The 15950-nt window shown below is 40.6% G+C and overlaps 1 protein-coding gene across 3 annotated transcripts in view; it reads left to right on the top strand.

Moving 5' to 3' along the window:
- Positions 1-15950, top strand: part of FARSB (phenylalanyl-tRNA synthetase subunit beta) — a 73827-nt gene that overhangs the window by 48734 nt on the left and 9143 nt on the right. The window lies entirely within an intron of this gene.

The following is a 15950-nucleotide window of genomic DNA, read 5'->3' as shown; positions in this document are numbered from 1 at the left end:
TCTCAAGAGTCTTCTCCAGCTCCACAGTTCAAAAGCATCAGTGCTTTGGTGCTCAGCTTTCTTTATGGTCCAACTCTCACATCTATACATGACTACTGGAAAAACTGTAGCTTTGACTGGACAGACTCTTGTTGGCAAAGTAATGTCTCTGCTTTTTAATATGCTGTCTAGGTTGATCATAGCTTTTCTTCCAAGAAGCAAGCATCTTTTATTTCCATGGCTGCAACTGCCATCTGCAGTGATTTTGGAGTCCAAGAAAATAAGTCTGTCACTGCTTCCATTGTTTCTCCATCTACTTGCCATGAAGTGATAGGATTGGATGCCACGATCTTAGTCTTTTGAATGTTGAGTTTTAAGCCTACTTTTTCACTGTCCTCTTTCAGTTTCATCAAGAGGCTCTTTAGTTCCTTAAATCAATTAATTGTCCATATTTTCTAGAAAAACCTTTTTTCCCTCCAACAATTTGAGAAAATGCTTTTCAGAGCTCTTCCAGCACCACACAGTACACTTCTGTTCCAGCTGAGTGCTGGTAGCCTCTAGTTACTGCACCGTCAAACCATGGCCAGCTGGAAACAGAGAGAACCTCAACTCATGACTTACGCTTACAGTCGCCTATGTGAAGCCTTTAAGAAAAGGGAGAAAGAGTTGAAGTTAGGCTAACTAAATGGTATATAGACTCCTAACATGCTAGTTTCTTGTCTGAGGAATTCTGAAATTTTTGCTTTTCATATCCCTATATCTTGAATCAGTATATTTTGTTAGACAGGAGATCCAGAAAAGCTTGCAAGAAACGTTTTACCACTTTATTTCCACTGTTTACCTGACAATTTTATAACTCTGTTTGTCATTTTGAATTTCTGTTGGAAAATTCACTTTTTCTTGGTGTTATTTAGCAGTACTTATAGTGGTCTGAGATTTGCGGGGACATATTTTTGTTTTCCCCTTAAATTTATTTTTCTTAGTCCTCAAAGATAGTTTTTTTTACTGTTTATTTATTTATGTTTAATTTGGAAGCTTATTTGAAAATGCAGTAGCCCTAAATATATGAGCCTTTTTAAAGTTGAAGATTTGTGGAGTTACATAAATTTTTTTAATAAAATTGAAAGATTACATATTTCAGGGAGTTACAGCTTTCTGCCACACCTCTCATTAACAGTCATCCGGTGAAGATATGTATTACGCTTATAGAATTTTAAAGTGTTGGAACTGGGTCTTGGAGTTCATCACGTCCAGTTCCTTAGTTGGACAAGTGCAGGAGCCAAGGACAGGCAGGTTAAGTGAGTTGTGCTGGGTCACACACGTAGAACCCAGGGCTCCTGCCTCCCAGTGTTCTGTCCACAGGGCCAGGTTGCCTACCTTTATAGTGGCTTTCCGTACTCCTTCACCAACTGACGCTTCTAGAATTCTGCTTTAAGGTCTGGTCATCCATGTTAACAGCAACCTGAGAGCTGATGTGACACGCTTTTTTTTTTTTTTTTTTTAAACCTTCTATACAGTCTCTTCTCAGAAATTCTATATTTCATATAGACATTAGCTGGATAAAAATCTGTTCACTGAAGCATTGTGCCATTACATGAGATTAATTTTTTTCCTTGCTTGAAAGGTTGCAAAGATCTGACATGAAACATAGGAGCTTAATTTGTTGTGGCTATGACACTTTTATATGTAACATTTATACTAAGGACATTTCTATAAGCCGTAAACCAGTGTCTTAATAATGACTCTCCTGCCTTGGTCAGTTCCTTAGAGGTATTTCTCAGAAGAATCTGAGCTCCCAGTCGTGAAATAGGCTACATGAAGACCAAGTAAGTAGGGTACAGGTCATTCTGTCAAGGGACCTACAAGGGGAACAACCATTGCACTCCAACTCTCACACCTTGCTGCTAAGGCCAGTGCCTTAACGTTTCCAGAGAGGGATATGGTGTAGCTTCTTCATGGTATCTGGGAAAACACTAGTGAGTTTCTGGGAGGTCACATGAGCCTTTGAACGAATAGGTGAGAGACTGGAAGCAAGGTAGACCACTGGAGCAAAGCCAGAAATGATGGGAGACAAGGCCTAGTGCAGTTCTGTTTGACTATAGGGTAAGGAAGAAGCTTGGGACCACAGTGTCCTGAGTGCTAGGATAAGGAATTTCAGCTAATTAACTGGAAAATATTGAAGCTGCTGCTACTTCCCCTCCCCGCCCTTAAGTGAGTGATATGATTAGATCTGTACTTTGAAAGGATTAATCTGACAGCAATATGTAAGTTGGATGGCATAGAGAGTAGAGGGGAAGAGAATGGTGGAAAGGTGTTATAGTGTGTTTTAAAGCAGTTAAAGTAAGACTTGAATGTTGGCCAAGGGTATACCAAGGAGAAGACTGATTTAAGAAGATGTATGAAGGTAGAAGCTAAAGTTCCATTTTTAATATTCTAAACCTGTGAAATTATAATTTTAATCCTTATATCTTTTAGCATCAAGACAATACTTAATTTTTTTAATATACAGATGTCTGTTTTGGTTTGGAGAGAGTATGTGTGTGTCAGAAGTTGCATTGATAAACTGTAACCACTTATGATGTGGTTGTAGATCTTCATGTTCAGTTTTTTAGCCAAGTTATTATTGCTGTTTGATTTTGTATAAGGACAGAGGCCATATGTGTTTTCTTTTGAATTTACTTTGGCTCTCAGAATATTATAATGTTTTATTACATTTTGATTAATGACAAGCATGACTACCTTTTTTTGTTTTTTTAATCTTTTTTTCTGATTGCCATTTTTTTTTTTAATGGTTAAAGAAACCAACCTAAAGAAATGCCATTGTCAGAGTAAGTCAGCAGTAAAGTTGGTATAAGTTCTCCATCTAAAATTTCATATATATTTATCTCCTGAGTAAATTTCTACACAGGAGTTTGGTTGCTAAGGCATGTTTAGCTATATCGTTTCCTCAGGTTTATTGTTAATTGCATATAGTTTTTTCTGCTTCAAGAAAAGGTCTTCCGAGTATCAAAATGTCAAGTAGAAACAGATGAAGGGCTACCGTTTCCTGCCATTCTTGATCACTGCGCAGTCTTCTGTTACCCTGGCATATGGTTTACCTTTTAATAATTAAAAGTCCCTGGTGGCCCTGCCATTATAATTGAGCAGAGTCTGGTCACTAGAGAGCCATGCTAATGTCAGTTCATTGGCAGGTGTACCCAGTCTCTCTCTGTCCATTCTAGCAAACACCACTGACTGCCTTTTGTGCCGCTTTGTTTGGTGGCGGGGGGGTGGAACAGACTTGATTCCCCTTTAAGAAACTTGGCCCTGTCCATTGTGAGAGAAATCTGGAGACTCGTTGCATTGATCACATTGATCCCAGGGAGTTCCGGTGACATTTGCATGTAACCTTGCTTGATGCAGGCAGCAGACCTCTGCCTCCCCAGAGTCTCTGAGAAGCACTCTTGAGGCCTGTGACTGCAGCCACAGTTAGAAGCCATAGGCGCTTAGTCTCACATAGTTTTTATTTGCTGAGCATCATGGCAATTAAGAACACAAAAGGAACTAGAATGTCAAACTGCCAGTAAAATAAAGGCAACCATTGGGTGGAAAAAAAGAAAGCAAACCTTCAACCTTTTGAGTCTGCCTGCCAATGCAGGAGACGTGGGTTCGATCCCTGGGTCAGGAATATCCCCTGTAGAAGGAAATGGCAACCCACTTCTGTAATCTTGGCTGGAAAAGTCCCATGGACAGGAGTCTGGTGGGCTACAGTCCATTGGGTCACAAAGAGTCAGACACGACTGAGTGACTGAACAATAAAGCATTGTGAGTGCTTCAGACATCTCATAGTGTTTCACTGGCATCAGATCATGTCATTACAGCATATGTATATGCTTTTTTCTCAGACTTCTTCCCCTCTGTTTTTGTGGTTTGTTGCAAACTAAATTATGTATGTTAAAATGCATTTGTCCTTTTCAAAAACCACTTCTGGTCAAGGAAAATTCCCAGCATTTTTGTGTTTATAACAGTTGTGTGGTTCCTGGGCAAATTATGGTGAAAATCACTTCTTGTAGAAGATGTGGGCTTTGTGTGTGATTGGCTGCATGGACTCGAGTGTGTGTGTGTGTTTTCCCCTTTGTTACTATTTCAGTTTTGTTTATTCACAAATCTATGGAAAACATCAGTTTAACCTGAGACACGATGGAAAAACAGAAGTTTTAGTACGTTTAGTTTTGACAATTCTAATTTTCATGCTGCTCAGAATCCATTTTGTGAAATGAAAAATAACCTTGCAAGTAATAGGCACATTTAATCCTGCACCATATGTACTTATAGAGGGTATTTAAATACCTTCTGTTAGTGTCACCTAACGATCCATGACCTGTAGGTCATGACCTTTTCCCTCTTTCAGGACACCTGGGAAAGATTGCAGATGCTAAAAAATATGGGTGAAATTGTGACATCTCCCCGGTCTTCACACTGGTTTTTAGTATAACATGAGCTTGGAAGTACACGAGAATCATATATATTGAACAGTTTGTTGGAGTAAAAGTGTTCCATTTATAGTCCCATTTATACAAGACGTCTAGACTGGAAGAAGGAGTGATCTTTATGGCATCTCCAAATTTTTAGTTACTGTCAACAAAGACTGTTAAGGCACCAAGTTTAAAAGAAAAAATGTTTGGAAGTTTGTGCGCTTCTGACCTTGTTACTCTGTGTAAAAAAATGTCCTTCATCCTCTGATTCTCTGCTTTTTTGTATCCTCTGATTCTCTACTTTTTTGGTGTTGGAGGCAGGCTTTCAGATTTTGCCGTTTTTGTTATCTTCTTTGTGGGCTTTCTTAAGAGCAGTATTAAATGCATCAGCAGGGATCACCCCACATCCAAGCAGCAGGATGACATGGGGCCAAGGTGCTCATAAAAGCCTCAGCTGTGATCATGGTTCACTTAGTCCTGTGTTTCCTTTGTTTGTTTTTACTTTTTATCTATTTATAGAAAGTGTTCTTTTTGGCTGCGCTGGGTTTTCATTGCTGTGAGAGCTTTTCTCTAGTTGCGGCAAGCAGGAGCTACTCTCTAGTTGCAGTGCATAGGTTTCTCGTTGCAATGGCTTCTCTTATTTTGGTCGGAGGTTCTAGAATGCAGGCTCAGGAGTTGCTGTACTTGGGCTTGGTTGCTCCGAGGCACATGGGATCCTTCTGGACCAGGGATTGAACTGCATGTCCCTTGCACTGGCAGGCAGATTCTTAACCACTGGACCATGAGGGAGGTTGTGTTCTTGTGCTTGTTTGTTTCCTTGCCTCACTCCCTCTTATACTATGAGGCAAAGTTCTCTCCACGTGTGCTCAACACCCCGTGCTGTTGGTGAGCCGTGGAACCCACTTGACAACTCAGTGCTAAGGTGGGTGCTGCACACCATGTCCCACTTGAATGTCTTGGTAGGCTCACTTTCCTACCTGATAGATCTTACTTAAACACAGTGTGTCTCAAGTTCTTTTTATTATCACTGCCTTAAGAAACGTTTTAGACTTTTTTCCTAATTGCCCCTCCATAAAATGTTAATTTATAACAGTTTATACAAGAGTATAACACTAAAAGCTGTGCAGCAGATACAAAGTTAAATGTTTGTAGTTTTTTCATGCAAGCTGCTAGACTTGAAGGATCTTAGTTCCCCAACCAGGGATTGAACCTGGTGGGTTGCAGCAGTGAAAGCCCAGAGTCCTAACTACTAGGTCACCAGAATTTTCTAATTTAACTGTTGACTTAAAAGTACTTACTTATTCTTAACCCTGAACTGAATTTTAAAAATAAGGTTTATACTTTTTTATGTATGAAGCCCAGATATGCGGACTGGTGTGCTGCAGTCCATGGGGTCGCAAAGAGTTGGACGTGACTCAGTGACTGAACTGAACTGAAAACGTTAATACTACAGATATACTGCATATTTATTATGTACTCCATGAATATCTGGGCTTCAAACATTAAAAAAGTATAAATCTTATTTTTAAAATTCAGTTCAGGGTTAATAAGTAAGTACTTTTAAGTCAAGAGTTAAATTAGGAAATTCTGGTGACCTAGTAGTTAGGACTCTGGGCTTTCACTGCTGCAACCCACCAGGTTCAATCCCTGGTTGGGGAACTGAGATCCTTCAAGCCTAGCAGCTTGCATGAAAAAACTACTAACCTTTAACTTTGTATCTGCTGCATAGCCTTTAATGTTATACTCTTGAATAAATTGTAGTGTATCAAATTATACATGCCAGTTGGCAATTGATTTTAATACATAACTGTAATCAAAAGTTTTTAAAAAAGATTCAAAACTCACTTTTCCAGTGAAAGTAAAACATTTGAAAATTTTCTTAAAAAGTATTTTCAGTGAATTTAACTTTTCCTTGATAAGAGAAGATAACTTTTAATTAGCTGGTAGTCAGGTGAAAATGTTAGTTGCTCAGTCATGTTCAACTCTGCGATCCCATGGACTGTAGCCTGCCAGGTTCTTCTGTCCATGGAATTCTCCAGGCCAGAATACTGGAGTGGATAGCCATTCCCTTCTCCACGGGATCTTCCCAACCCAGGGATCAAACCCAGGTCTCCTGCATTGCAGGCAGATTCTTTACCCTCTTAGCCATCAGGGAAGCCCCTGATAGTCAGGTATGTTGATGTTTTTTCAGTCCAGTGGCACCCCACTCCAGTACTCTTGCTTGGAAAATCCCATGGATGGAGGAGCCTGTTAGGCTGCAATCCATGGGGTCGCTAAGAGTCGGACACGACTGAACGACTTCACTTTCACTTTTCACTTTCATGCATTGGAGAAGGAAATGGCAACCCACTCCAGTGTTCTTGCCTGGAGAATCCCAGGGATGGGGGAGCCTGGTAGGCTGCTGTCTATGGGGTCGCACAGAGTCGGAAACGACTGAAGTGACTTAGCATAGCACTTGATGTACTTAATGATGTGTTGCATAATAACTCTTTAAATTAGAAACTTTTTTATTTAATTCTCAAAGCCTGAGCTATGTACAGAAGCTCTCTGGATCATACATAAACAACATCCACAAGGCAGTCTATGGTGGCTCCTGGCACATGCAGGTCGCCTCTTAACATGACCTCGAAGTTGAGCACTTGATACAGTCTTCCAGTCACAGGACCTGAGCCATCTGTCACCGTGGTTATGGAGCACTGGTCTTGCACACATTAGCTATGTTTTCCATGGCAGTGCTGCTCCTGTGAAGCCCAAGACAAGCCAGTGAGACGAACTGAATACTAACGAGAACAGTTTTGTTAAGTAGGGTTCAAATTTGGGGGTCTCTGTACAAAAAAGATCTTCACAACCCAGATAATCACGATGGTGTGATCACTGACCTAGAGCCAGGCATCCTGGAATGTGAAGTCAAGTGGGCCTTAGAAAGCATCACTACGAACAAAGCTATTGGAGGTGATGGAATTCCAGTTGAGCTATTCCAAATCCTGAAAGATGATGCTGTGAATGTGTTGCACTCAATATGCCAGCAAATTTGGAAAACTCAGCAGTGGCCACAGGACTGGAAAGGGTCAGTTTTCATTCCAATCCCAAAGAAAGGCAATGCCAAAGAATGCTCAAACTACTGCACAATTGTACTCATCTCACACACTAGTAAAGTAATGCTCAAAATTCTCCAAGCCAGGCTGGGAAACCATTGTAATATATGATTGTTTTCATACCTGCCTCCCCCACCAAGAACCAGTTTTCATCCCCCATTGAAAGTGCATGCTGTGACTTACAGTGTACTTTGGAGTACAGTTCAGTTCAGTTCAGTCGCTCAGTCGTGTCCGACTCTTTGCGACCCCATGAATTGCAGCACGCCAGGCCTCCCTGTCCATCACCAACTCCCAGAGTTCACTCAGACTCATGTCCATCGAGTCAGTGATGCCATCCAGCCATCTCATCCTCTGTCTTCCCCTTCTCCTGCTGTCCCCAATCCCTCCCAGCATCAGAGTCTTTTCTAATGAGTCAACTCTTCACATGAGGTGGCCAAAGTACTGGAGTTTCAGCTTTAGCATCATTCCTTCCAAAGAAATCCCAGGACTGATCTCCTTCAGAATGGACTGGTTGGACCTCCTTGCCGTCCAGGGGACTCTCAAGAGTCTTCTCCAACACCACAGTTCAAAAGCATCAATTCTTCGGCGCTCAGCCTTCTTCACAGTCCAACTCTCACATCCATACGTGACCACAGGAAAAACCATAGCCTTGACTAGATGGACCTTTGTTGACAAAGTAATGTCTCTGCTTTTGAATATGCTGTCTAGGTTGGTCATAACTTTCCTTCCAAGGAGTAAGCGTCTTTTAATTTCATGGCTGCAGTCACCGTCTGCAGTGATTTTGGAGTCCCCCAAAATAAAGTCTGACACTGTTTTCACTGTTTCCCTATCTATTTCCCATGAAGTGATAGGACCGGATGCCATGATCTTCGTTTTCTGAATGTTGAGCTTTAAGCCAACTTTTTCACTCTCTTTCACTTTCATCAAGAGGCTTTTTAGTTCCTCTTCACTTTCTGCCAGAAGGGTGGTGTCATCTGCATATCTGAGGTTATTGATACTTCTCCCGGCAATCTTGATTCCAGCTTCTGTTTCTTCCAGTCCAGCGTTTCTCATGATGTACTCTGCATATAAGTTAAATAAGCAGGGTGACAATATACAATCTTGATGTACTCCTTTTCCTATTTGGAACCAGTCTGTTGTTCCATGTCCAGTTCTAACTGTTGCTTTCTGACCTGCATACAGATTTCTCAAGAGGCAGGTCAGGTGGTCTGGTATTCCCATCTCTTTCAGAATTTTCCACATTTTATTGTGATCCACACAGTCAGAGGCTTTGGCATAGTCAATAAAGCAGAAATAGATGTTTTTCTGGAACTCTCTTCCTTTTTCCATGATCCAGCGGATGTTGGCAATTTGATCTCTGGTTCCTCTGCCTTTTCTAAAACCAACTTGAACATCTGGAAGTTCACGGTTCATGTACTGTTGAAGCCTGGCTTGGAGAATTTTGAGCATTACTTTACTATCATGTGAGACGAGTGCAATTGTGCGGTAGTTTGAGCATTCTTTGGCATTGCCTTTCGTTGGGATTGGAATGAAAACTGACCCTTTCCAGTCCTGTGGCCACTGCTGAGTTTTCCAAATTTGCTGGCATATTGAGTGCAGCTCTTTCACAGCATCATCTTTCAGGATTTGAAAGAGCTCAACTGGAATTCCATCACCTCCACTAGCTTTGTTCATAGTGATGCTTTCTAAGGCCCACTTGACTTCACATTCCAGGATGTCTGGCTCTAGGTCAGTGATCACACCATCGTGATTATGTGGGTCGTGAAGATCTTTTTTGTACAGTTCTGTGTATTCTTGCCACCTCTTCTTAATATCTTCTGCTTCTGTTAGGTCCATACCATTTCTGTCCTTTATTGAGCCCATCTTTGCATGAAATGTTCCCTTGGTATCTCTAATTTTCTTGAAGAGATCTCTAGTCTTTCCCATTTTGTTGTTTTCTTCTATTTCTTTGCATTGATCGCTGAGGAAGGTTTTCTTATCTCTTCTTGCTGGTCTTTGGAACTCTGCATTCAGATGCTTATATCTTTGCTTTTCTCCTTTGCTTTTCTCTTCTCTTCTTTTCACAGCTATTTGTAAGGCCTTCAGTTTAACTGTATGTGCTGGGCAAAAAAGAGAGAGAGAGGTATTTTTGTTTAACACCGTGTACTCCTTTTTTCCTGCTTCTTAGACCTTGGCTTCCACTGTTCTGTAGAAAAGACTATGGCCGAAATACAAAGAGATGCAAAAGAAATTCATTTGCCGTTTCAGGGACCCAAATCCTGAAAGTTGAGATGGTTTTTAGGGTGATTTGTACTACTCAGGTTTTTGGGTGTTTTTTTTTTTGTCTTTTTCTGATTCTTTTCTATTATAGCTTTTACAAGATACTGAATATAGTTCTCGGTGCTGTATAGTAAATGCTTGTTGTTTATTTTATATATGGTAGTATGCACCTGTTAATCCCATACTCCCAATTTATCCCACCGCCTTCCCCTTTGGTAGCCATAAAATTGTTTTCTTTCTCTCTGAGTTGGTTTTGTAAATCAGTTCATTTGCACTGTTTTTTAGATGACACATGTGATAGAATATTTGTCTTTCTCTGTCTTCTCTTAATATGATATTCTCTAGGTCCTTCCATGTTGCTGCAAATGGCATTATTTCATTCTTTTATGGCTGAGTCGTATTCCATTGACTTTATATACCACATATTATTTGTCCATTTACCTGTTGATGGACAAGTAGGTTGATTCCATGTCTTGGCTATTGTAAATAGTGCTGCTATGAACATTGGGGTGCATGTATCTATTTTAATTATAGTTTTGTTCAGATATATGCCTAGGAGTGGGATTGCTGGATTATATAGTAATTCTACTTTTAGTTTTCTAAGGAACTTCCATACTGTTCTCCATAGTGATGTACCTGTTCGTTTTTCTCCACACCTTCTCCAACATTTATTATTCATAGACTTCTTGATGGCCCTTCTGACCAGTGTGATGTGATACCACATTGTAGTTTTGATTTGCATTTCTCTGCTAATTAGCAGTGTTTAGCATATTTTCATGTGCCTGTTGGCTATCTGTATGTTTTTGGAAACATGTCTGTTTAGGTCTTCTGCCCAGTTTTATTGGGTTATTCATTTTTGTTGTTGTTACTGAGTTGCATGATCATTTTGTATATATTGGACATTAATCCCTTGTCAGTCACATTGTTTGCAAATATTTTCTCTCAGTCAGTAGGTTGTCTTTTCATTTTGTTTGTGGTTTCCTTTGCTGTGCAAAAGCTTCCATAAAAGTTTTGAAACAGTTACAAGCTTATTTAAAAAAAAAAGCAGACGCAAGACAAAATACTTTTTTCTGAACTGTTTGAGAGTAAATTGCCAACCTATACCCCTTAATTCATTAGTGTATATTTTTTACAAAGGACATTGTGTCCTCCATAACCAAAATGTAATCATCAAAACCAGAAAAATATCTTTCATGTTCATGTTAACCCCATCTAATCCTTACACCGTGTGCAAGTTTTATCAGTTATCCTTTATATCAAAGAATCACTTGTTGCCTTTAGCTGTCATGTCATGTCATTAGCCTCCTTCTGGAGAGTTCTAGAATAGTCTCACCTTGACTTTCATGACCCTGACACTTTTATTTCATAGTGTGTCCCTCAGGTTGGGGTTGACAGATGTTTTCTTCCCAGTAGATTCAAGTTCGGCATCTTTGAAAGGATGTTGCAGAAGTAATGCTGTCTTCTCGGTGCATCCTGCCAGTGGCACCCAGTTTCTATTTATCTCACAGCTGAGGCAGTTAACTTTAATCCCTTGATCAAGCTTGTGTCTACTGGATTTCTTTACTGTCAACTTATTCCTCTCTCCCTTATAATTAATAAGCATTTTGAGGGGAAGAGCATTAAAATTATGTAAATGTTCTCTTCCTAATCAGTGTTCCTATATGTTTATCTATTCAGTACAGATTAATTATTTCCTATTTTATCCAATGTATTTTGTTGTTGTTCAGTCACTTCTTTGTGACCCCATGGACTGCAACACGCCAGGCTTTCCTGTCCTCCAGTATCTCCTGGAGTTTGCTCAAACTCATTTCCGTTGAGTTGCATCCAACCATCTCATCCTCTGTCACCCCCTCAGGGTCTTTTCCAGTGAGTCAGCTCTTTGCATCAGGTGGCCAAAGTATTGGAGCTTCAGCTTCAGCAGCAGTCCTTCTAATGAATATTCAGGTTGATTTCCTTTAGGATTGACTGGTTTGATCTCCTTGCAGTCCAAGGGACTCTCAAGAGTCTTCCCCAGCACCATAGTTCAAAAGCATCAGTTAATCCAGCAGTCAGCCTTCTTTATGGTCCAGCTCTCACATCCGTACATGACTACTGAAAAAACCATAGCTTTGACTAGATGGACGTTTGTCAGCCAAGTGATGTCTCTGCTTTTTAATATACTGTCTGGGTTTGTCATAGCTTTTCTTCCAAGGAGCAGTGTCTTTTAATCTGTTACTTATTCTGATGCTCATGTTGTCCTCACTTTGGCCAGTGGGAATCCCTTCAAGCTGGCTTCTGTGTCCTTTTAACATGTTCCTATTATTCTTTATTATTATTAGGACTCTCTTGCTTTGGGCATAAGAAGATATTCCAGGCTTATCTTGAACTTTCCATTGTCCCATTTTTCCATCCTGGTTCCTTTTAGTGGGAAGTGGTGTCTGAAAGCCAAGATTTAGGCTTCTAGGTGCACACAGACATACCTGTATCTACTAATTTACTCCTATATCTATGTGTTTTGAAAACCATAAGCCCATATTAATATCTCCATCCCTTCAACACCTTAGGGTTCATTACAGTTTTCTCCCTTTAGGTATTTGTACCTCACTTCTCCGATAGTGAAAAACCCGGTTCCCATGATTCATAATTTATTCACTTACTTGCTCATTGCCCCTGTTTGTAACTGAACCCTCTCTCATACCCTGAGTGTCTGCCCGGCTCATCACTCACTCTCAGACTCTGGGGACCTCTTGCCTGCCCACTTGGGGCTGCCCCCTCTCATCTGTGGGTACCCTCCCTGCCCCCTGTAGTTCTGACACCCAGTGCCCACCCCGAGTGTGGGGATCTCTGCTTTCCTTGGCCCCTTTAGGACTAGATTATTCTGGAAGAGGGGAGAAGACTTTGTAAGTCTTGAGAAACTTTTCTTGGCAGGGAGGCTCTTACTAAAGTGAAAGGGAGAAAGTAGTTATATATGGTGTTGCTTTTTTGGAAGTGGATTATAATATAGGAGATATATTTCTGGGTTCATCTTATATAGTTTCTGCCTCAAACCTGGAGTCAGCTATATCGCCAAGTGGCCCTGGTTTCCTTTAGTGGGAAATCAAATCTAGATCACAATCTAGGTGCTAAGGTTGCTCATTGCTACTGAGTGAGTCTTTGTTTCTAGGACTTTTTAAAATGCAGAGCTGAGGAAAACCTTTTTGTAAAAAAAAGTTCTGTTTTTTAAAGAAAAGCATTGATTTCATGTGGACAGTTCCAATTTATATTTAGGATTAGAGGATTTTTACTTAATATGTTGGGCTTTATAAAGGCTTTTTTTTTTACGTTGAAAATCTTGGTTCCTGATGAATTTATATTATTACTCTGTCCATCTTTATTCAGAATAATATCAGTTATTATTACTAATAATTGTTAGAAACAGTTTAAAGCTTTATCTTCAGTTTTTTTTGTACTTAGAACATAGCCTACAATAAAGTACCTTTTGACCATTATTTTCCCAGTATTTTTAACAGGCAAGACTGTAGAATGCCTTAAACAATGCTTGCACTGGTATTTTGTAAATCTCATATTAATTCAGAGTCTGCTTTGTTAAAAAATGAGAAATGCATATTTTACTGTGGACTTTGGGGCAGTATGGAAGCAGAACCTTAATCAGATATCTATTAATATCTGTCTTCTCTGAGTTTCTTTCATCTGTCAGCACATTTCTTCTGTCCCCTGGTTAGGCTGTCTTAGAGAGATAGCCTTCTATATATTACATCATTGCAGGAATCCCACAGATTGACATTCATTTAAAGCATTCCTGATAATTTTCTATAAATGACAGGCAGACAATCTAACTTCATTCAGGCAGGTCCCTGTTGTGGTTTTGATCCTAGTGTTCATTAGCTGTGGTCTAGTCTCCCCCTCTTGAGAAATAAAGTGTAATAGTCACTTGGGTGACTTGGACAACCTGTCCCCCTCCTAGAAACATCTCCAAGCACCCACCAGCCCGGGTTGGTCGTGGGTCAGGGTCAGGAGTGTCATTGTCCTGCTGGGAGCTCTTTGAGGCCAAATAGGCCGCGTGTAAGGTGGGCAGTTTGTCTTCAGACCCCAGCCCTCCAGCACTTACAGCCTGGGTGGCCCTTCCTACGTCTTAGTTTTTCCTTCTTCCATTCCTTCCTACCCCTCCAGGACTCTCATTGTAAACACTCTGCCTTTTTTTAAAAAAAGAAAATTTCATTTCAAGAAAGGATCTGACTTGAGGTTCAGTTGATACATACCAGTGTGAACTTGCTTTAATTTTTAGCCCTTTCGCATTGTGAAAGGAGAAAATTTGGTCCCTTTATGGAAATGTTAGGTTATTAGCTTTAAAAAGGGTGGGGCAAATTTAGTGGAATAGAAAAACTCTCTCCACCTTCTGAAACTACACCTGTTTGACAGCCGCGCACACACTTCCTTATGTTTAGGAACAGGGGAAAGGAGAAACGTGGGAAACAGCAACACAGCCCATTATATTAGCAAATGTTGTTGTTGTTTAGTTGCTAAGTCATATCTGACTTTCTGCAACCCATGGACTGTAGCCCATCAGGCTTCTCTGTCCATGGGATTTTCCAGGCAAGAATAGTGGAGTGGGTTGCCATTTCCTTCTCCAGGGGATCTTCCCGACCCAGGGATCGAACCCAGGTTTCTTGCATTGCAGCCAGACGCTTTACCATCTGAGCCACTAGGGAAGCATCAGCAAATAGGTAGACGTTAATTAATTATTTGCCTTTCTTTAAACAGTAAACTGTAGGGAGAATCCCAGGAACGGGGGAGCCTGGTGGGCTGCCGTCTTTGGGGTCGCACAGAGTCGGATAGGACTGAAGCGACTTAGCAGCAGCAGTGACTAGTTACAGTATTTTTATTTTGAGCGATGTTGAAGCTGGCCATAAGGAGTAAACAGTTGAGCAAAATTAACAGATAAAGTGCCTCCCTCTGAATGTCTCTAGAACTTCCTGTTTCCTGTTTTGATTTGCCCAGTATTCATCAGTAGCTGTTAAATGTTTTATCAGTGTTGTTATGGCAGCCACTGCTGCTGCTGCTGCTGTCACTTCATTTGTGTCCGACTCTGTGTGACCCCATAGACGGCAGCCCACTAGGCTCCTCTGTCGCTGGGATTCTCCAGGCAAGAACACTGGAGTGGGTTGCCATTTCCTTCTCCAATGCATGAAAGTGAAAAGTGAAAGTGAAGTCGCTCAGTCGTGCCTGACTCTTAGTGACCCCATGGACTGCAGCCTACCAGGCTCCTCTGTCCATGGGATTTTCCAAGCAAGAGTACTGGAGTGGGTTGCCATTGCCTTCTCTGATCGCAGCCACTAACTATGCCTTGGTATTCTTCCAGAAGATAAGGGTTTCTGCCCATTCTTTTAATTCCCAAAGGCTCCTAGCTTGTTTATGAATTGTATTCTCTGAACAAAGGTTTTCTCTTGGAATTATCTTCCTGGACTTCTTTGATGGCTTTTTTTTTTTTTTTGGTTCCACCAGTGGAACTGAAAAAAGGAAGTAGTTGGTATTATATAAGGGACTTTTTTTTAAAATCAGTGTTGTACAGAACAAGGTCAGTTCAGTTCAGTAGCTCAGTTGTATCCGACTCTTTGTGACTGCATGCACTGCAGCACATCAGGCTTTCCTGTCCATCACCAACTCCTGCAGCTTACTCAAACTCATGTCCATTGAGTCAGTGATGCCATCCAACCATTAGTGTGATCTTATATTTAGTTTGTGGTTTGTTGGTCCTACTATTGTTAAAAGTCCATTGTTTTAACATTTTGACATGTTATGAGCTATACAGTAATTAGCATTGTTTTACTTGTGTGGTACTACCTTTGGCAAAGGCAAGAAGCAAAGAAAGAGCAAAAGGTATTAATAACATATATGTTACAGGACCCTACTTGTAATAGTGAATAACTGGAAACACCGCCAAGATTAAATACTTGAAAAACAATTTGGCAAATGACATATAAATCTAATGGAATGTGATAAACATGTAAATATAAACTAAGCTGAAAAAGCAGATGTTAAGATGATACAGACTCTTACTAAAATGCAAGGGAAGAATACACTTTATTGGGCACTGGGGGGTATGATCGCCAGTGAGGTATCAACCGTGATGAGTTATAGTAACAGTAAGTCCTGTGTGTTGGGTCAGGTTCTTCTGTAGTGTTAG

This window comes from Bos indicus x Bos taurus, chromosome 2 (genome assembly GCF_003369695.1).
Source record: "Bos indicus x Bos taurus breed Angus x Brahman F1 hybrid chromosome 2, Bos_hybrid_MaternalHap_v2.0, whole genome shotgun sequence".
Taxonomy (NCBI): Eukaryota; Metazoa; Chordata; class Mammalia; order Artiodactyla; family Bovidae; genus Bos; species Bos indicus x Bos taurus.
Note: the sequence above shows the minus strand (reverse complement) of the source record. Positions and strands in the feature narration are given on the sequence as shown.